Genomic DNA, 22,399 nt, shown 5'->3' with positions numbered 1-22,399 from the left:
TGCGTTATATCGACTAGAGGGGGGGGGGTGATTAGGCGATTTTTATGAAAGTCTTCAAAATGTGGAAGTTATGAAGACAAACAGTAGAAATGAACCTATTACCCTGCAGCGGAAGGTAGACTACACTAGGCAAGCCATAGTCAAGTATTCAATAGAGTTAAAGCACAATGACTAATAGCTGCAATGTAGTAAGAACAGGTAGGAAGATATTATGAAGCCAAACAGAACAAGCAGTCACTCAGTGAAGATAAATGATAGTGCAATCATACAATGACTTCACAAGGAGTAATAGTACGTAAAGAGAAGGGAAGGATGAAACCAGTGACTCGTTGAAGACAATGATGTGTTGGACCAGTTCTAGTTGCTGTGACAACTGTACATCTGGTTAGGGCGGCTAGGTATTTAAACCTGAGGACACACAGTCCCGGACACCCAGTCCTGAACATGCAGCTCAGGACACCCAGTCCTCACCGTATTCCCCTTGAGCTAAGGTCACACAGACCTCACCCAATCACTCTAGTAAGTCTTCAAGGTAGACTCCCAAACCTTCACAAACTTCGTTCACCGGCGATCCACAATGTCTCTTGGATGCTCAGAACGCGACGCCTAACCGGCTGGAGGATGCACAGTCCTCAAGTGTGATAAGTCTTCAGATCACACAGACAAGACGACTTAAGTGATGCCTAATTCTCTTTGGCTCTCGGTGGTTAGGGCTTTATCCTCGCAAGGAATTCTCTCTCTCAAAGGCTTCGAGGTGGGTTGCTCTCAAACGACAAAAGCCGTACTCTGAATCTGAGCAGCCAACCATTTATGGTTGTAGGGGGTGGGCTATTTATAGCCACTAGGCAACCCGGCCTGATTTGTCCGAAATGACCCTGGGTCACTAAGGAACTGACACGTGTTCCAACGGTCAGATTTCAAACTCACACAGCAACTTTACTTGGGCTACAAGCAAAGCTGACTTGTCCGACTCTGGACAAGATTCGCTCTCATAGTCTTCACTCGAAGACATAGGTTTTGTTTAAGCATCACTTCAGTCATTCTGACTGGTTCTCTTGGACCCCACTTAACAGTATGGTGGTTCCTATGACTCAACACAGAAGAAAAAGAACTACGAAAGATCTAAGTCTTTGAGCTCCATAGGCTTCATGCGGTGTCTTCTCTTGTCATAGTCTTCAATGTGAATATCTTCATATACCACCTTTGACATCAATGTCTTCATACATTTTTAGGGGTCATCTCTGGTAGGAAAACCGAATCAATGAGGGACTTCTACCTGTGTTATCCTGCAATTCTCACAAACACATTAGTCCCTCAACTTGGTTTGTCGTCAATACTCCAAAACCAACTAGGGGCGGCACTAGATGCACTTACATGTACTTTGTTCCTGAATCGCTTGCTACTCGCCCTATCAGTCCAAATCTCGACCTAAGCTTTTATAACCCACTGGTTCGTCAAATGTTTTTGCTTCACAATTCTCTTCGTGAAGCCTATCCCCTAACTGCACTGTAGGGTACGACACAAGCAGCTTCAGAATGGATTATTGATAGTGGGTGTGCCAATCACATGACTGGCAAGAGAAGCCTTCTTATGGACTCAACCTTACGTCCATCCGACAAAAGTCACATCACATTTGCTGACACTGGTAAAAGTAAGGTATTGGGTCTAGGTAGAGTTGCAATCTCAAAGGATCAACACATGGATAAAGTCATGCTTGTTGAATCCCTTGGTTTCAACTTAATGTCTGTCTCAATGCTTTGCGATTTAAACATGATTGTGATGTTTGGAAAATATCGTTGCCTTGTTCTAATGGAATCTGACAAGTCTCTAGTGTTTGAAGAGTATCGGAAAGATGATTTGTATGTGGTAGATTTCTCAGCAGGACCACAGCTTGTCGTATGTCTTCTAGCAAAAGCTTTAGAATGCTGGCTCTGGCATCGGAGGCTAGGGCATGCTGGCATGAGGAACCCGCACACCCTTGCAAAGAAGAAGCATGTCATAGGCATCGAGGGCGTCAAGTTCAAGAAAAATCACTTATGTGGTGGCTGTGAAGCAGGAAAGATGACGAGGGCCAAGCATCCCTCGAAGACAATCATGACAATGACTCGACCCTTCGAACTGTTCCACATGGATCTTTTCGGTCCCACTCATTACTCAACTCTTACTACTACTGCTTGTCTCTATGGCTTTGTCATTGTTGATGATTATTCTAGATATACTTGGGTGCATATAATCCTCTACAAGACTGAAGTGCAGGATGTCTTCAGACGCTTCGCCAATCGAGCAATGAACAACTATGGCACCAAGATAAAGCACATCAGAAGTGACACTGGCACTGAATTCAAGAACACTTGCCTTGATACATATCTTGATACTTTGGGCATCACACACGAATTCTCAGCTCCATACACGCCACAGCAGAATGGCGTCGTCGAACGCAAGAACAGAACACTCATTGAGATGGCCCGAACGATGCTTGATGAACACAAGACTCCAAGAAAATTCTGTCCTGAAGCCATTGATACTGCATGCCATACAATCAACCGTGTCTATCTTCACAAGCTTCTGAACAAGACATCTTATGAGCTCCTTACTGGCAAGAAGCCAAATGTCAGTTACTTCAGAGTATTTGGCGCCAGGTGTTGGATCAAGGATCCACATCACACCTCAAAATTTGCACCAAAAGCACATGAGGGTTTTATGCTTGGATATGGAAAGGATTCGCACTCCTACAGAGTCTTCAATCTCTTTCATTATAAAGTGGTTGAAACAGTGGATGTGCAGTTCGATGAGACTAACGGCTCAAAAAGAGAGCACCTGCCAAATGTGCTAGATGAAGTTCCATCCAGCGAATCAATCAAACTTATGGGAACTAGAGAAATCATACCCTCTGAAGCTCAACCTGAAGAGGAACTTATCATCTCCGCACCTGATCAACCTGAAGACAATGCTCAGCCTGAAGACAATCCCTCTAACAATGACAATGATCAGTAAGAGCAAAATCTTCGTCCTGTACATCCTCGTGTTGCAAATGAAGTGCAGATTGAGAGAATAATTGATAGCATCAATGCACCAGGTCCACTCACTCATTCAAGGGCAACACAGCTAGCAAATTTCTGTGGGCACTTCGCATTCCTCTCAATAACAGAACTCAAGAAAGTTGAAGAAGCCTTCATGGAACCTGAATGGATTCAAGCTATGCAAGAAGAGCTTCAACAGTTTGAGCTGAATAATGTATGGGAACTGGTTAAGTGTCCTGATCCTCGGAAGCACAATATAATAGGCACCAAATGGATATATCGTAACAAGCAAGATGAGCATGGTCAAGTTGTCAGAAACAAAGCTCGTCTCGTTGCTCAAGGATATACTCAAGTTGAAGGGATTGACTTCGATGAAACATTTGCTCCTATGGCTCGACTTGAAGCCATACGCATACTGCTGGCCTATGCAAATCATCATAACATACTTCTATATCAAATGGATGTGAAGAGCGCTTTTCTTAATGGCAAGATTGAAGAAGAAGTGTATGTTGCACAACCGCCTGGCTTTGAAGATCCAAAACATCCTGACATGGTATACAAGCTCAACAAGGCACTGTATGGCCTCGAACAAGCCCCTCGGGCTTGGTATGACACACTCAAATACTTCCTGAAGAGCAAAGGCTTCACACCTGGTTCCCTCGACCCCACTCTCTTCACGAAGACATATGATGGTGAACTGTTTGTGTGCCAAATATATGTGGATGACATTATCTTCGGCTGCACCAATCAGAAATACAGTGAAGAGTTTGGATATATGATGCAAGAGCAATATCAGATGTCCATGATGGGTGAGCTGAAGTTCTTCCTTGGTCTTCAGATACGTCAGCAACGCAATGACATCTTTATATCTCAAGAGAAGTATCTCAAAGATTGCCTGAAGAAGTTCGGTATGCAAGACTGCAAAGGCTTCACGATGCCAATGCCAGCAAAACATCATCTGGGTCCCGACGACAATGGTAAAGAGTTCGATCAAAAGGTATACCGCTCCATGATTGGTTCTTTACTTTATCTATGTGCATCTAGGCCAGATATTATGCTTAGTGTTTGCATGTGTGCTCGATTCCAAGCGGCACCAAAGAAATCGCATCACTTAGCTGTGAAGCGAATTCTTCGATATTTGGCTTACACCCCAACTCTAGGATTATGGTATCCAAAGGGCTCAGAGTTTGATCTGGTTGGATTCTCGGATGCTGATTATGCTGGTGACAAGGTGGATCGCAAGTCTACATCAGGCACATGTCATTTTCTGGGACGATCACTTGTATGTTGGTCCTCAAAGAAGCAGAACTGTGTATCTCTCTCCACTGCTGAATCTGAATACATTGCTGCTGGATCTTGCTGCGCTCAGCTTCTGTGGATGAAGCAAACACTCAAAGACTGTGGCATTCATTTGAAGCAAGTGCAACTCTACTACGACAACGAAAGCGCCATCAAGATTGCCAACAACCTAGTTCATCAGTCGAAGACAAAGCACATTGAGATTCGTCATCACTTTCTCAGAGATCATGTTGTGAAGGAAGATATTGATATCATGCACGTCAACACTGAAGAGCAATTGGCAGATATCTTCACCAATCCCTTGGATGAGAAGAGATTTTGCAAGTTACGGTGTGAGCTAAATATCTTGGAATCCTCAAATTTCCTGTGATCAGGCACACATCCTAACACTTATGCATATTGATGACTTAGATGTGCAACACACGAAGTGAAGTATATCTTCAATCAATGAAGATATGCATTCTAAGTGTGAATACATTAATGAGGAATGTGACTTCGGAGCGCCATGATAATTGTGCGCCGTGTCTGGGTCTAATACTTCCTGTACGATGGGTAACGCCACCACCAAATGTTCTGTTTGAAGTGTTTCACTCATGGCGTTACATTTGCTATGTCTTCACATTTGGTTTGGCTTCAATCTCAACATGTCTTCATGATTATCTTCACTATGTTGATTATATATATATACTAGTGTTCTGTCCTCTACAGCATTCACTTATAGCTATGTCTTCTTGTTGAATCTTTTGAACTAAGTGAATGTGATCGGACCCTAACCTCTCTATGCTTTCTATCTCAAACTCTATCTCTCCAAATCATATGCATTCTCTTGAAACTGTCAAATGTCTTCTCTGCATCCTTGTCAGCAGAAGATACAGAGACAAACATTAAGTCCACTTTCAATGCTAATTCCTCCATCTGAAACCCAAAGAAGTGGGAACGACCACCCGACAATCCAGGCGTGCGTGGGACGTGGAACAATCTTCGATATGCTGCATGATGGCCACGTGTTCCTCAGATGTGAATCGCGAGGGGCACCTGTGTAATAACACTGAGCCGCCCCTGTCCCTATAAATACACGGCTCACCACAGTCATTATCTCTTCTTCCACTCTCGCACGAACCCTAGCGCCACCGCTAGCCCTCAACGACGCCGGCGATGAAGCGCTTAGCTGCCGCAACCTCTCCGACGCCGTCTTCACGCTGACCGCGGACATCGTCTTCTCCGCAGTCGCCGTAGGTGTCCTCCGTCGCCAAGTTAGGGCACGGACGATCGAACTGCTCGGCCTCCTCTTCCACTCCGTCTAGCAGTTCTTCGTGTGGTAAATAAAACTTCCTTTTTACAGCCCCTTTGATCCTATAGATTCGTCACTTTCTACCACAAGTAGTTTCTGTTCACACAAGTTGGATCTATTTCATACTGCATCTCATAATATGCCTAGTATATTCACTTATGCTTCACAAAGTAGTTAGATTCCTCACTTGTATTGATCCGTGGATTCGTAAAAATCTGGAACCAACTCCTTATCTATGAGTGAATGTCTTCGCACGATGAGGTCAATGTCTTCTAAACTGATTTATCTTCAAAATCTTCTGAGAATGCATATGACCTCTTCCCCTTCCCTCGCACCTTAATGCTGTCACAGGTACATGTCCGTGGGATAATCCCTTGGTTCTCATAGTCTGCATTCATTTGTACAATTCTTACAGCATCACATAAATTCTCCCGAAGCCAGTTCCTGTTTGTCCAGCAAGCGACAGCCCTTGAAGCCTTTGAATGTATTGAAGCCATTCATTTTAAAGTTCATGGATGCAGAGAAATCAGCAAGGAAGGGTGGCAGAAAGCGTCGAGGAGAAACATCAAGAGATCTGCCCGATGACCTCTCAGAGCTGTACAAGACAGATCCTGAAGAGGATTACAATCAGCGCAAGACAAGAATCCAATGGATTCGACGATATTGGGCAGAACAGTGGTTCAAGTACAGGTTTATGATAAAGGAATATGCTGAGAAGAATGCCATCAAGCGACCATGGGGAGACATCCTCTACAAAAATCTTCAACCCAGGTCCAGAGATGAAGCCATTGAACAAGGCTTCTATCCCTGCATGGTCCGTGGACCACAGCCTGCGGATGCTGACCCATCATCACTGCTATGGTGTCGTGACGACAATCTGTTCAAGCGCAACTTCCAGTTTGCCCAGAATTCGGCGAAGAAGAACAAGAAGTCATTGGGACTAGACTTCAACCCTGGTCCCTCTGCTCCCCGTGCCGATGGCACCCGCGAAGCTGAACCCAATCTTGTTGGGCCCTTCTACAACCTGGAAGGTCTCATCACTCATATCGTGGTTCAAGGGACAGCCGTGAATGAGCCTACAGATGACGCTGAATCAGATGAAGCGCCTGCAGCGCCGAAGCCAAAGAAACTGAAGCAGCCTAAAGCCTCAAAGCCTGCCTCAGCACCAAAAATTTCACGGGCAAAGCCACTGGCTACTGCACCTCCTGAAGACAGTGTGCAGTCTGAAGATCTGTCACGCATCTCCAAGCCCCAGAAAGTCAAGATGCCTCTGCCACACACTAGCCAAGAACTGACTGCTGCTGCTATTCTGCGCAACGATGCCATTGATCTGTCCAGTGATGAAGATCTTGCTGATGACGCTCTTGAGCAAGTGATCAAGAGCAAAGAAGAAGCAGAAATCTTCAATGATCTGCCTCTCTTTGACATGGAAATCATCCACAACTTTATTGATGAGTGGTCTGACACGCCCAACCTCAGCTTTGAAGATCTGCAACTTCCAATTGGCCTCAGTGTCGCCTTCCATGGCGCCATTGCTTCAGAGCTAGCTCTAGCTCAGCGCGTCGTCGAACTGAAGCACATGGCCAAGCTCAGCGTGCAAGAGGTGAAAAACTTCAAGACTATGCTGCACGAGCTCAAAGAAGACTTTCTTGAGAAACGTGCAGAAACTCAAGGTTCTCGTGAGCGCATAAAGATCCTGGCTGACAAGAGTGTGCAAGCCTACAATGAGGCTGAGAAGCGCAAGGCCCTTGGTCGTCCTGGCATCGACCCCAGGATGGCTGCAAAGCAGAAGCAGAAGAAGCCCGCTATGGCCGAACCCGACGCACCAAGGCAGGAAGCACATCCCATTGTCTTCCCAACCAGCATGACTGGCTCGAAGCCAAAAGCCAGGTCTACCACTTCAGAACTGAAGAAGACGAGGACTGCTGAGGCTGAAGCCAGAAAGAGAAAACATCCTGAAGCCTCTGCTCCTGCTCCCTCCAAGAAGAAGTGGAAGACCAAGAAAGAACGGGCTGCTCCCACAGAGCCCTTAATTGTTGAACCCATCTCCATGGTTCGCCTTGCCGCTGAACATCAAGAGCGCCAACTGATTGTCCATGAGCCTGCTTTCACAGAGGCTCATGAAGCTGAAGACTTTCCAGCAGCTGATCCCACTGCTGCTGAAGACATTGGTCACCACGACCATATTGAAGATGATGCAGTTCTTCCTTAGATCGAGCACCAACAGGTATCATCACCTGTGCTTACGCACAGCAAACTCATCAGCATTGGTCGTCCTCTGACGCCAATTGCGCAGGATGCATCATGGGCTGATCACCCACAAGAACAAGAAGAAGATGACCTTGAGGCCCAGCCAACTCCTTCTCCAAAAGCGTCGCCAGCGTTACGCAGGCTTCGCAAAGGACCAAGGCCTCCAGTCTCTGAATCTGAAGCTAAAGCTGCTGAAGACATTTCGGCTGCATCAGCCGATGACACTCAAGAAGAAGAACATGTCCCCACTCCCCCAACTACTGACGAAGCTGTTCTCGCGGAGAACGTGTCTGTGCCCGACCCTCCAGCTCATCAAGTGGAGGTAGAAAATCTTGAGGCTGCCACCACCAACACCAATGAAGCCACTGACGCTGTCATGGCTGAAGCAAATGTGGAGCCTACACCAACCCAAGAACCAGAAGTCAGCGAAGCCAATGATGCTACTGCTTCTGTTACTGCGCCTGCTGCTGGTCCTCAGTTTGACTATCATATAGAGCATAAGCCTCAGCGAAGCTATTACTCCTGCATTCTGTACAATCAAGGTTGCATCTTCCCACATATGCGTCTTGACACCGAAGCAATAGCTGGTCTGCCCTGCTTGGAAGAAGCTCTGGACTGCTTCAAAGAGGTTGGATTTTTACCTTTCGTCACCGACCAAGAGCACTGGAACGAAGAGTTTCTGCTCCAATTTTATGCCACTCTTCACATACGTGGTTACAACAGAGATCCGAAGACTTGGGTCCTTGAGTGGATGACAGGAAGTGTTCATCATGAAGCCAAAGCCTTTGATATCATTGAGCTCACTGGTCTGCCCACTCCTGGAGATCTCTATGAACCTGGATGTCAACTTCACAGTGAAGCTATGGAGAGCATCTTTCAGAAGCCTGAACTGAACATGAGTCAGATGCTCAGCATGATGAAGCCTTTGCCACAAGACGCTGCATATCCTAAGGAGTTCCTTGTTGAAGACCTGGAGTATCTGCCAAGGACCATCTATCACATTTTAAGGCGAACTCTCTGGCCCATCAAAGGACATTCCCCATATGCAAAGCTGGAAGGTGCAATGAAGACTGTGGTCTTATATATTCTTCACGGCAAATGCTTCAACGCACAAGACTTCTTCATCTGCCAACTTGCTGCTTCAGGATCTGATCTTTTTGGCTTGAAGTTCTACGCTCCATGAATAATGCGGCTGATCAAACTCCAATCAGCTATCTCATATCAGCCCTCTGCTCGCAATCATCGGATCTTTATGCCTGACGTGGATATGTCCGTTGAAGCCCTCTATCCAGAGCCTGCCAAGGAGCCTCTTAGTCTTCAAAATGCGGAGCATCAAAGTTTCTCTCAGAACATTGAAGGAGTTGAAGCAGTCACTCGTGTTTATCCTCTGGCTGGCACTAAACGTGCACCTCATCATGCCCTCACTGAAGCCACTGAAAGCACCATTGCCCAACGGCCCAAGAAGCGATCTCGTGTTCTCAATGACTGAGAGCTTATGGTTGCTCTACATCAGAAACAGGATCGGCATCATGACTGGCTGAAGCGTCAAATGAAAAGCCTCTTGGTGGATGTCAACCGCATTCGCAATCTTGCCACCAAGAATGCCTTTGTTGCCCATGAAACTTGTCGGCGTACATGGAAAGGGCTGACGCTTATGTGCTCTGAGGATGATCTTCAAGAGGATGGCTTCTCTGAACGTTTCAAGTTTGACTCCACACATCCCTGAAGGGCTGTGCTGCGACGAACCCCCTCTCTTGAAGACTCCGAGTTCTCTTCCTCTATGGCAACTGTGAATGCCAGAGTGATCGAGGACGAAGACGATGCTACTTCACCGCCCCCTCCTTCAGCACGCGTCGACACTACCCCGAGATCGTCTGCACCGCCTAACAACACCGACGACCTTGCTACTTCACCTACTCCTCATGGGAACGAGTAGATACTCTATGTCTTCAAACCTTTTTGGCCCTTACTGACAAAAGGGGGAGAAGCATATGAGTTTGATAGTCTTCAAGCGGGTCCATATGGGCGGTTACTTTATGTTTTGCCTAGTGTTTACAACTCTCGTTTTGATACACTTGGTTCTTTGAGTTGTGACACTTAAACTCGATGGTCGTGTGCTACTCATTTGCTACTTTGTGATGCGATGATAAATTCCGCATGTGCGACGATAAATTCCGCACTTAGATCATTTTGCAGACGTCCATTTTCCATTATGCATGTCATTATCTTCACATACTTTTCATGCATGATGAATTGTCATCATAAGTTGAAGAGGATCTCCACAAGTACAACCTGCCATGTGCATTTGCATTCCAAAAGCAAATCACTTATATGCACATCTTCAGGGGGAGCCCTTACAACTTATGAAGACAATTCCTTATCCTTTACAATTTCACACATTATATTCCCCGTTGAAAACTTCAACTAGTTTGTCATCAATCACCAAAAAGGGGGAGATTGTAAGTGCATCTAGTGCCACCCCTAGTTGGTTTTGGAGTATTGACGACAAACCTAGTTGAGGGACTAATGTGTTTGTGAGAATTGCAGGATAACACAGGTAGAAGTCCCTCATTGATTCGGTTTTCCTACCAGAGATGACCCCTAAAAATGTATGAAGACATTGAAGTCGAAGGCGCTTTGTGAAGAAATTCACATTGAAGACTATGACAAGAGAATACATCGCATGAATACTATGGAGCGCGAAGATTTAGATCTTTCGTAGTTCTTTTTCTTCTTTGTTGAGTCATGGGAACCACCGTACTGTTAAGCGGGGTCCAAGAGAACCAGTCAGAATGACTGAAGTGATGCTTAACCAAAATCCTATGTCTTCGAGTGAAGACTATGAGAGCGAATCTTGTCCAGAGTTGGACAAGTCAGCTTTGCTTGTAGCCCAAGTAAAGTTGTCGTGTGTGTTTGAAATCTAACCGTTGGAACACATGTCAGTTCCTTAGTGACCCAGGGTCATTTCAGACAAATCAGGTCGGGTTGCCTAGTGGCTATAAATAGCCCATCATAAACGGTTGGCTGCTCAGAATTAGAGGACGGCTTTTGTCATTTGAGAGCAACCCACCTCGAAGCCTTTGAGAGAGAATTCCTTGCAAGGATAAAGCCCTAAACACCCAGAGCCAAAGAGTGTTAGGCATCACTTAAGTCTTCCTGTCTGTTTGATCTGAAGACTTATTACACTTGAGGACTGTGAATCCTCCAGCCGGTTAGGCGTCGCGTTCTGAGCATCCAAGACTCATTGTGGATCGCCGGTGAACGAAGTTTGTGAAGGTTTGGGAGTCTACCTTGAAGACTTACCAGAGTGATTGGGCGAGGTCTATGTGACCTTATCTCAAGGGGAATACGGTGAGGACTGGGTGTCCTGAGCTGCGTGTTCAGGACTGGGTGTCCGGGACTGTGTGTCCTCAGGTTTAAATACCTAGCCGCCCTAACTAGACGTACAGTTGTCACAGAAACTGGAACTGGTCTAACAAATCATTGTCTTCAACGAGTCACTGGTTTCATCCTTCCCTTCCCTTTACTTACTGTTGGTCCTTGTGAAGTCATTGTATGATTGCATTATCTTTTGTCTTCACTGAGTGACTGCTTGTTCTGATTGGCTTCATAATATCTTCCTACCTGATCCTTACTACCCAGCTGCTATTAGTCATTGTGCTTTCACTTCATTGAATACTTGACTATGGTTTGCCTAGTGTAGTCTACCTTCCGCTGCATGGTAATAGGTTTATTTCTATCGTTTGTCTTCGAAACTACCACGTTTTGAAGACTTTCATAAAAATCGCCTATTCACCCCCCTCTAGTCGATAAAACGCACTTTCACAGGGTCATTTCAGACATATCATGTCGGGTTTCCTGCTGACTATAAATATCCCACCCCTCCACCATAAATTGGTGGCTGCTTAGAGTTAGTGCACGGCTTTTGTCGTTTGAGAGCAACCCACCTTCGAAGCCTTTCAGAGAGAGAGAATCCTTGCGAGGACAAGCCCAAAACACCCAGAGTCAAAGAGTGTTAGGCATCACTGTAGTCTTTCTGTCCGTGTGACCTAAAGACTTGTTGAAAGTGCGTTATATCGACTAGAGGGGGGGGGGGGTGAGTAGGCGATTTTTATGAAAGTCTTCAGAACATGGGAGTTTTGAAGACAAACGATAAAATTAAACCTATTACCATGCAGCGAAAGGTAGACTACAATAGGCAAACCATAGTCAAGTATTCAATGAAGTGAAAGCACAAAGACTAATAGCAGCTAGGTAGTAAGGATCAGGTAGGAAGATATTGTGAAGCCAAACAGAACACGCAGTCACTCAGTGAAGACAAATGATAGAGCAAACATACAATGACTTCACAAGGAGTAACAGTAAGTAAAGTGAAGTGAAGATGAAACCAGTGACTCGTTGAAGACAATGATTTGTTGGACCAGTTCCAGTTGCTGTGACAACTGTACGTCTGGTTGGAGCGGCTAGGTATTTAAACCTTAGGACACACAGTCCCGGACACCCAGTCCTGAACACGCAGCTCAGGACACCCAGTCCTCACCGTATTCTCCTTGAGCTAAGGTCACATAGACCTCGCCCAATCACTCTGGTAAGTCTTCAAGGTAGACTCCCAAACCTTCACAGACTTCATTCACCGGCAATCCACAATGTCTCTTGGATGCTCAGAACGCGACGCCTAACCGGCTGGAGGATGCACAGTCCTCAAGTGTAATAAGTCTTCAGATCACACAGACAAGAAGACTTAAGTGATGCCCAATTCTCTCTGGCTCTGGTGGTTAGGGCTTTATCCTCGCAAGGAATTCTCTCTCAAAGGCTTCGAGGTGGGTTGCTCTCAAACGACAAAAGCCGTGCTTTCAATCTAAGCAGCCAACCATTTATGGTTGTAGGGGGTGGGCTATTTATAGCCACTTGGCAACCCGACCTGATTTGTTCGAAATGACCCTGGGTCACTAAGGAACCGACACGTGTTCCAACGTTCAGATTTCAAACTCACACAACAACTTTACTTGGGCTACAAGCAAAGCTGACTTGTCCGACTCTGGACAAGATTCGCTCTCATAGTCTTCACTCGAAGACATAGGTTTCTTGTTTAGGCATCACTTCAGTCATTCTTACTAGTTCTCTTGGACCCCACTTAACAGTACGGTGGTTCCTATGACTCAACACAAAATAAAAAGAACTACGAAACATCTAAGTCTTCGAGCTCCATAGGCTTCATATCGTGTCTTCTCTTGTCATAGTCTTCAATGTGAATATCTTCATATACCACCTTTGACTTCAATGTCTTCATACATTTTTAGGGGTCATCTCTGGTAGTAAAACCGAATCAATGAGGGACTTCTACCTGTGTTATCTTGCAATTCTCACAAACACATTAGTCCCTCAACTAGGTTTGTCGTCAATACTCCAAAACCAACTAGGGGTGGCACTAGATGCACTTACAATCTCCCCCTTTTTGGTGATTGATGACGAACTAGTTGAAGTTTTCAACGGGGAATATAATCTGTGAAATTGTAAAGAATAAGGAATTGTCTTCATAAGTTGCAAGGGCTCCCCCTGAAGATGTGCATATGAGTTAATTTGCTTTTGGAATGCAAATGCACATGGCAGGTTGTACTTGTGGAGATCCACTTCAACTTATGATGACAATCCACTATGCATGTGAAAGTATATGAAGATAATGACATGCATAATGGAAAATGGACGTCTGCAGAATGAGCTAAGTGCGAAATTTATCGTCGCACATGCGGAATTTATCTTCGCAAAACAAGGTGGCAAATAAGTAGCAGACGACCATCTAGTTTAAGTGTTACAACTCATAAGAACCAAATGTAGAAAAAACGAGAGTTGTAAGCACGAAGCAAAATATAAGGCACCCGCCCATATGGACCCGCTTGAAGACTATCAATCTCATATGCTTCTCCCCCTTTTGTCAATAATGACCAAAAAGGTTTGAAGACATAGAGCCTCTACTCGTTCCCATGAGGAGTAGGTGAAGTAGCAGGGTTGTTGGTGTTGTTTGGCGGTGCAGAAGAGCTTGGAGGTGCTGAAGGAGGTGGCGGTGAAGTAGCATCGTCTTCTTCCTCAATAATTCTGGCAGTCACTGTGGCAGTAGAGGAAGAGAACTCAGAGTCTTCAAGGGATGGAGTTCCTAGCAGCACAGCCCTTCGAGGAGGTGTGGAGTCAAACTTGAATCTCTCAGAGAAGCCATCCTCTTGAAGATCAGCTTCAGAACACATCATCGTGAGCCCTTTCCATGTGCGGCGACAGGTTTCATGGGCAACGAAAGCATTCTTGGTGGAAAGATTTCGAGTGCGATTAACATCCACCAAGAGGCTTTTCATCTGACGCTTCAGCCAGTCATGATGCCTATCCTGTTTCTGATGTAGAGCCACAAGAAGCTCTCGGTCATTGAGAACACGAGTGCGCTTCTTGGGTCTTGGAGCAGTGGCACTGTCAGTGGCTTCAGTGGAAGCAGGGTGTGGTGCACGTGTAGTGCCAGCCAAAGGATACACCCGAGAAACTGCTTCAACTCCGTCAACATTCTGAGTAAAACTCTGATGTTCTGTATTTTGAAGACTTAGAGGTTGCTTGGCAGGCTCAGAATATATGGCTTCAGTAGACATGTCCACGTCAGGCAAGAAGATCCGATGGTTGCGGGCTGAGGGCTGATACGAGATGGCGGAGTGTAGCTTGATCAGCCGCATGACCCAAGGGGCGTAGAACTTCAAACCAAACGGATCAATGCCTGATGCAGCAAGTTGGCGTATGAAGAAGTCATGTGCATTGAAGCATTTGCCATGAAGTATATAGAAGACCAAAGTCTTCATTGCACCCTGAAGCTTGGCATTTGGAGAGTGCCCTTTGATAGGCCAGAGAGTTCACCTGATGATGTGATAGATGGTTCTTGGCAGATACTCAAGGTCTTCAACGAAGAACTCTGTGGGATAAGCAGCATCTTGGGGCAATGCTTCATCATGCTGAGCATCTGACTCATATTAGGTTCTGGCCGCTGAAAGATGCTCTCAATAGCTTCAGCATGCAGCTGACAGCCTTGCTCGAAGAGATCGCCAGGAGTGGGCAAGCCAGTGAGCTCAATGCTGTCAAATGCATTGGCTTCGTGATGAACATTGCCAGTCATCCACTCTAGGACCCAAGTCTTCGGATCTCTGCTGTACCCTCTGATGTGAAGTGTGGCATAGAATTGTAGCAGCAGCTCTTCATTCCAATGCTCTTCATCAGTAACAAACTGCAGCAGACCCACTTGCTTGAAGCAATCCAACGCTTCTTCTAGACAGGGCAGACCAGCTATAGCTTCAATGTCAAGGCGCTTGTGTGGGAAGATGCGACCTTGGTTGTAAAGAATGCAAGAGTAATAGCTTCGCTGAGGATAGCTCCAGAACCAATCAGATGATATCCTTTCCCTTGAGTAGGGGTTCCTGGAGCTATTGAAGAACATGTTGTCTGCCCTAAAGCCATTGATGTTGAAGGAGCCAGGTGCTGATGCAGGACCTGGAAACCTTGGCAGTCTTGGGATTGGCTTCTGGACCTGAGGCCTGTGCTCAACATGATAGTTGAATTGGGGACCGGCAGCAGACTCAGGAACAGAAGTGGCGGGATCAGTGGCTTCACTATCTTCTGAAGCTTTTGCTGGGGAGGGCTCCACATTAGCTTCATTGGTGGTTGTGGCAGCCTCACGATTTTCATCCTCCACTTGACTAGCTGGAGGGTCGGTCACAAGCACATTCTCCTGGAGAACTGCTTCTTGGTGGGACAGGGGAGTGGGATCTTGTGGGACTCCTTCTTCTGTGGCTGATGCAGCCGGAATATCTTCAGCAGAGACTTGAGGCCTTGGACCTTTGTGAAGCCTGCGGAGCGCAGACGACGCCTGTGGAGTTGGAGTGGGCTGGGCCTCATAGTCTTCTTCCTCTTGTGGGCGATACGCCCATGAAGCATCCTGTGCAATTGGCGTTAGTGGACGACCAATGCTGATGAGTTTGCTGTTTTCAAACTGAGGAAGGACTGCACCATCGACTACATTGTCATGATGACCAATGTCTTCAGCAGCGAAGGGATCAGCTGCTGGAATGTCTTCAGCTTCATGAGCTTCTGTGAAAGCAGGCTCATGAATTGTCAGTTGTCGTTCAGCTTCAGGATAGACCATAGAAATGGGTTCAACTATCAAGGGCTCTGTGGAAGCAGCCCGAGCTTTCTTGGTCTTCCTCTTCTTCTTGGAGGGGGCAGTAGGAGAGGCTTCAGAGTGTTTCCTCTTCCTGGCTTCAGCCTCAGCAGTCCTTGTCTTCTTGAGCTCTGAAGCTGTTGACCGGCTTTTTGGCTTCGAGCCAGTCAGTCTAGTTGGGAAGACAATCGGAACTGCTTCTTGCCTTGGTGCATCAGGTTCAGCCGTAACAGGCTTCTTCTTCTTCTTTGCGGCCATCCTGGGGTCGATGCCAGGACGCGCAAGTGCCTTGCGCTTCTCAGCCTCATTATAGGCTTGCACACATCTGTCAGCCAGAGTCTTCATGCGCTCACGCGAACCCTGAGCTTCTGCACGCTTCTTCACAAAGGCTTCCTTGAGCTCGTGCATCATTGTCTTGAAGTTCTTCACTTCTTGCACGCTGAGCTTGGCCATATGCTTCTTGAACTGAGCCTTTTCATAGTCAATCTTTTGCTTCAGTTCAACAATGCGCTGGGGAATAGCAAGTTCTGAAGCAATGGCGCCTTGGAAGGCGACTCTGAGGCCAATGGGTAGCTGCAGATCTTCAAAGCTGATGTTTGGCGTGTCAAACCACTCGTCAATGAAGTTGTGGATGATGGTGACATCAAAGAGAGGCAGATCATTGAAGATTTCTGCTTCTTCTTTGCTCTTGATGAGTTGCTCAAGAGCGTCATCTGCAAGATCTTCATCACTTGACAGATTAATGTCGTCGTTGCGTAGAATGGCAGCAGCTGTTAGCTCTTTGCCAGTGTGAGACAGAGGCATCTTGGCCTTCTGGGGCTTGGAGACGCGTGATAAGTCTTCAGACTGCACACTGTCTTTAGGAGGTGCAGTTGCCAGTGGCTTCGCCCTTGAGACTTTTGGTGAAGGGGCAGGTTTTGAAGCTTTAGACTTCTTCAGCTTCTTTGTCTTCAGAGATGCAGGAGCTTCTTCTGATTCAGTGTCAACTGCAGGCTCATTCACTGCAGTCCCTTGAACTAAGATGTAGGTGATGAGGCCTTCAAGGTTGGTGAAAGGACCGATGACATTGGGTTTTGCATGTCATGTGCCATTTGCCCTTGGAGATGAGGGACCAGGGTTGAAGTCTAACCCAAAAGTCTTCTTGTTCTACTTCGCAGAGTTTTGAGCAAACTGGAAGTTGCGCTTGAACAGATTGTCGTCACGACACCATAGCAGAGACGACGAGTGTGCATCAGCAGGCTGTGGTCCACGGACCATGCATGGATAGAAGCCTTGAGCAATGACCGCTGTGAGTGTGTATTTATAGGCAAAGGGGCGGCACTGTGCTATTACACAGGTGCCCCTGGCGATTCGCATCTGAGGAACACGTGGCCATTATGCGGAATTTTGGGGTTTGTTCCACGTCCCACGCACGCCTGGATTGTCGGGTGGTCGTTCCTACTTCTCCGGATTTCATGTGGAGGAATGAGCATTGAAAACGGATTTAATGGTTGTCTCTGTATCTTCTGCTGACAAGGACGCAGAGAAGACATTCGACAGTTTCAATAGAATGCATATGATTTGGAGAGATAGAGTTTGAGATAGAAAGCATAGAGAGGTTAGGGTCCGATCACATTCACTTAGTTCAAAAGATTCAACAAGAAGACATAGCTATAAGTGAATGCTGTAGAGGACAGAACACTAGTATATATATATAATCAACATAGTGAAGATAATCATGAAGACATGTTGAGATTGAAGCCAAACCAAATGTGAAGACATAGCAAATGTGACGCCATGAGTGAAACACTTCAAACAGAACATGTGGTGGTGGCGTTACCCACCGTATAGGAAGTGTTAGACCCAGACACGACGCACAATTATCGTGGCGCTCCGAAGTCAAATTCCACATTAATGTATTCACACTTAGAATGTATGTTTTCATTGATTGAAGATATACTTTACTTCGTGTGTTGCACATCTAAGTCATCAATATGCATAAGTGTTAGGATGTGTGCCTGATCACAGAACATTTGAGGATTCTAAGATATTTAGCTCACACCGTAACTTGCAAAATCTCTTCTCATCCAAGGGCTTGGAGAAGATATCTGCCAATTGCTCTTCAGTGTTGACGTGTATGATATCAATATCTTCCTTCACAACAAGATCTCTGAGAAAGTGATGACGAATTTCAATGTGCTTTGTCTTCGAGTGCTGAACTGGGTTGTTGGCAATCTTGATGGCGCTTTCGTTGTCGTAGTAGAGTGGCACTTGCTTCAGATGAATTCCATAGTCCTTGAGTGTTTGCTTCATCCACAGAAGCTGAGCGCAGCAAGATCCAGCAGCAATGTATTCAGATTCAGCAGTGGAGAGAGATACACGGTTCTGCTTCTTTGAAGACCAACATACAAGTGATCGTCCCAGAAAGTGACATGTGCCTGATGTAGACTTGCGATCCACCTTGTCACCAGCATAATCAGCATCCGAGAATCCAACCAGATCAAACTCTGAGCCCTTTGGATACCATAATCCTAGAGTTGGGGTGTGAGCCAAATATCAAAGAATTCGCTTCACAGCTAAGTGATGCGACTCCTTTGGTGCCGCTTGAAATCGAGCACACATGCAAACACTAAGCATAATATGTGGCCTAGATGCACATAGATAAAGCAAAGAACCAATCATGGAGCGGTATACCTTTTGATCGAACTCTTTACCATTGTCGTCAGGACCCAGATGATGCTTGGCTGGCATTGGCGTCGTGAAGCCTTTGCAGTCTTGCATACCGAACTTCTTCAGGCAATCTTTGAGATACTTCTCTTGATATATGAAGATGCCGTTGCGTTGCTGTCGTATTTGAAGACCGAGGAAGAACTTCAGCTCTCCCATCATGGACATCTGATATTTCTCTTGCATCATATATCCAAACTCTTCACTGTACTTCTGATTGGTTCAGCCAAAGATAATGTCATCCACATATATTTGGCACACAAACAGTTCACCATCATATGTCTTCGTGAAAAGAGTGGGATCTAGGGAACCAGGTATGAAGCCTTTGCTCTGCAGGAAGTATTTCAGTGTGTCATACCAGGCCTGAGGGGCTTGTTTGAGGCCATACAGTGCCTTGTTGAGCTTGTATACCATGTCAGGATGTTTTGGATTTTCAAAGCCAGGCGGTTGTGCAACATACACTTCTTCTTCAATCTTGCCATTGAGAAAGGCACTCTTCACATCCATTTGATATAGAAGTATGTTATGATGATTTGCATAGGCCAGCAGTATGCGTATGGCTTCAAGTCTAGCCACAGGAGCAAATGTTTCATCGAAGTCAAAGCCTTCCACTTGAGTATATCCTTAAGCAACGAGACGAGCTTTGTTTCTGACAACTTGACCATGCTCATCTTGCTTGTTGCGGTATATCCATTTGGTGCCTATTATATTGTAATTCCGTGGATCAGGACGCTTAACCAGTTCCCATACATTATTCAGCTCAAACTGTTGAAGCTCTTCTTGCATAGCTTGAATCCATTCAGGTTCCATGAAGGCTTCTTCAACTTTCTTGGGTTCTGCTATTGAGACGAATGCAAAGTGCCCACAGAAATTTGCTAGCTGAGTTGCCCTTGAATGAGTGAGTGGACCAGGTGCATTGATGCTATCAATTATTCTTTCAATCTGCACTTCATTGGCAACACGAGGGTGTATAGGGCGAAGACTTTGCTCTTGATGTTCATTGTCGTTGTTGGAAGGAATGTCTTCAGGCTGAGCATTGTCTTCATGTTGATCAGGTGCTGAAATGATAAGTTCTTCTTCAGGATGAGCTTCAGAAGGTATAATTTCTCCAGTTCCCATTAGCTTGATTGATTCACTGGATGGAACTTCATCTAGCACATTTGGCAGCTGCTCTCTTTGTGAACCGTTGGTCTCATCGAACCGCACATTCACTGTTTCAACCACTTTGTAATGAAAGAGATTGAAGACTCTGTAGGAGTGCGAATCCTTTCCATATCCAAGCATAAAACCCTCATGTGCTTTTGGTGCAAATTTTGAGGTGTGATGTGGGTCCTTGATCCAGCACCTTGCGCCAAATACTCTGAAGTAACTGACATTTGGCTTCTTGCCAGTAAGGAGCTCATAAGATGTCTTGTTCAGTAGCTTGTGAAGATAAACACGATTGATTGTATGGCATGCAGTATCAATGGCTTCGGGCCAGAATTTTCTTGGGGTCTTGTATTCATCTAGCATCATTCTGGCCATCTCAATTAGTGTTCTGTTCTTGCGTTCGACGACGCCATTCTGCTGTGGCGTGTACGGGGCTGAGAATTCATGTGTGATGCCCAAGGTATCAAGATATGTATCAAGGCAGTGTTCTTGAATTCAGTGCCATTGTCACTTCTGATGTGCTTTATCTTGGCGCCAAAGTTGTTCATAGCTTGATTGGCGAAGCGTCTGAAGACATCCTGCACTTCAGTCTTGTAAAGGATTATGTGCACCCAAGTATATCTAGAATAATCATCAACAATAACAAAGCCATAGAGGAAAGCAGTAGTAGTTAGAGTTGAGTAATGAGTGGGACCGAAAAGATCCATGTGAAGCAGTTCGAAGGGTCGAGCAGTGGTCATGATTGTCTTCGAGGGATGTTTGGCCCTCGTCATCTTCCCTGCTTCACAGGCACTGCATAAGTGGTCTTTCTTAAACTTGACGTCCTCGATGCCTATGACATGCTTCTTCTTCGCAAGGGTGTGGAGGTTCCTCATGCCAGCATGTCCAAGCCTCCGATGCCAGAGCCAACATTCTGAAGCCTTTGCTAGAAGACATACTGCAAGCTGTGGCCCTGCTGAGAAATCTACCACGTAGAAATCATCTTTTCGATACCCTTCAAACACTAGAGACTTGTCAGATTCCATTAGTACAAGGCAACGATATTTTCCAAACATTACGATCATGTTCAAATCGCAAAGCATTGAGACAGACATTAAGTTGAAGCCAAGGGATTCAACAAGCATGACTTTATCCATGTGTTGATCCCTTGAGATTGCAACTCTACCTAGACCCAATACCTTACTTTTACCAGTGTCAGCAAATGTGGTGTGGCTCTTGTCGGATGGACGTAAGGTTGAGTCCATAAGAAGACTTCTTTTGCCAGTCATGTGATTTGTACACCCACTGTCATGTGATTTGTACACCCACTGTCAATAATCCATTCTGAAGACGCTGGTGTCGTACCCTACAGTGCAGTTAGGGGGATAGGCTTCACCAAGAGCATTGTGAAGGAAAAACATTTGACGAATCAGTGGGTTATGAAAGCTTAGATCCAGGTTAGGACTAATAGGGAGAGTAGCAAGCGATTCAGGTACGAAGTACATAGTAAGACCATTTGGGCATTTGATCTTGTGCCCTACAAGATGTTTAAGGTCCCCAGCAATAGTGTCAGACGATTTTGGTTTTCTGCTGGAGACCTTTCCCTGGAAAAGAGAGTTAAGCTTTCTTAGCCACCCACATCTTCACGGGTGGCTTAGAAGCAATAAGTCTAAGTGCAGCATCTGAGAGTTTTGGCTTTGAAGCCCTAGCAAACAGTCTTGCAGGCGGACAATAGTACTCATAAGAATAAGCAGAATAGTTCTTGGTCTTATGAACATGGGGGTTTGATGAACCGCTCTCATATTCATATGCCTGAGTATGGTTTCCCTGCAAAACATTTGCGTTAGTGCAACTCAGGTGAGTCCTCTGTTTGTATGAAGCCTTTGGACCGTATGAAGCCTTTGGTCTGAGGTTTGTCTTCTTCACGTGAGGTGTCATGAAGACATTCACAGGAAGATTTTCCAGACACCTTTTCGGAACCCAGATCTTCTTCATAGGCGGTCCATTCCTGCAGTTAGAACCAATGTACCTGGCAAACACTTCACCATTCTAATTCTTAAACAGTATATAGTTTGCATCAAAGGATTCATCAATGATAATGGAGTTAGCACAAGTGAAGCCAGTTAGATTGGATGGATCTGCTGAAGGTTCCTTTGCAGCAACCCACATGGTTTTGGGGTACTGCTCAGGTTTCCAGTAAGAGCCATCTGCATTCATTTTCCTTACGAACCCAACACCCTCTTTCCTAGGGTTTCGGTTCAGAATCTGCTTTTTGAGGACATCACATAGTGTCTGATGCCCTTGAAGACTTTTGTACATCCCTGTTTCAAGCAATGACTTCAACCTAGCATTCTCATCAGCAATAGCGGTGGTATCCTTAGCTGAGGGGTTAGTTACCACATCAACAGTTGAAGATATTGCAACAACAGTAGCAGTAGAACATTCAGCAACAGAAGTAGCATTATCACGCTTAATGCATTTAAGACATGGTGGTTCAAATCCTTCCCGAGCGGGACTGATCTGTTT

Source organism: Triticum dicoccoides, chromosome 3A (genome assembly GCF_002162155.2).
Source record: "Triticum dicoccoides isolate Atlit2015 ecotype Zavitan chromosome 3A, WEW_v2.0, whole genome shotgun sequence".
Classification (NCBI taxonomy): Eukaryota; Viridiplantae; Streptophyta; class Magnoliopsida; order Poales; family Poaceae; genus Triticum; species Triticum dicoccoides.
The sequence above is the reverse complement of the archived record's forward strand: the minus strand, read 5'-3'. Positions refer to the sequence as shown.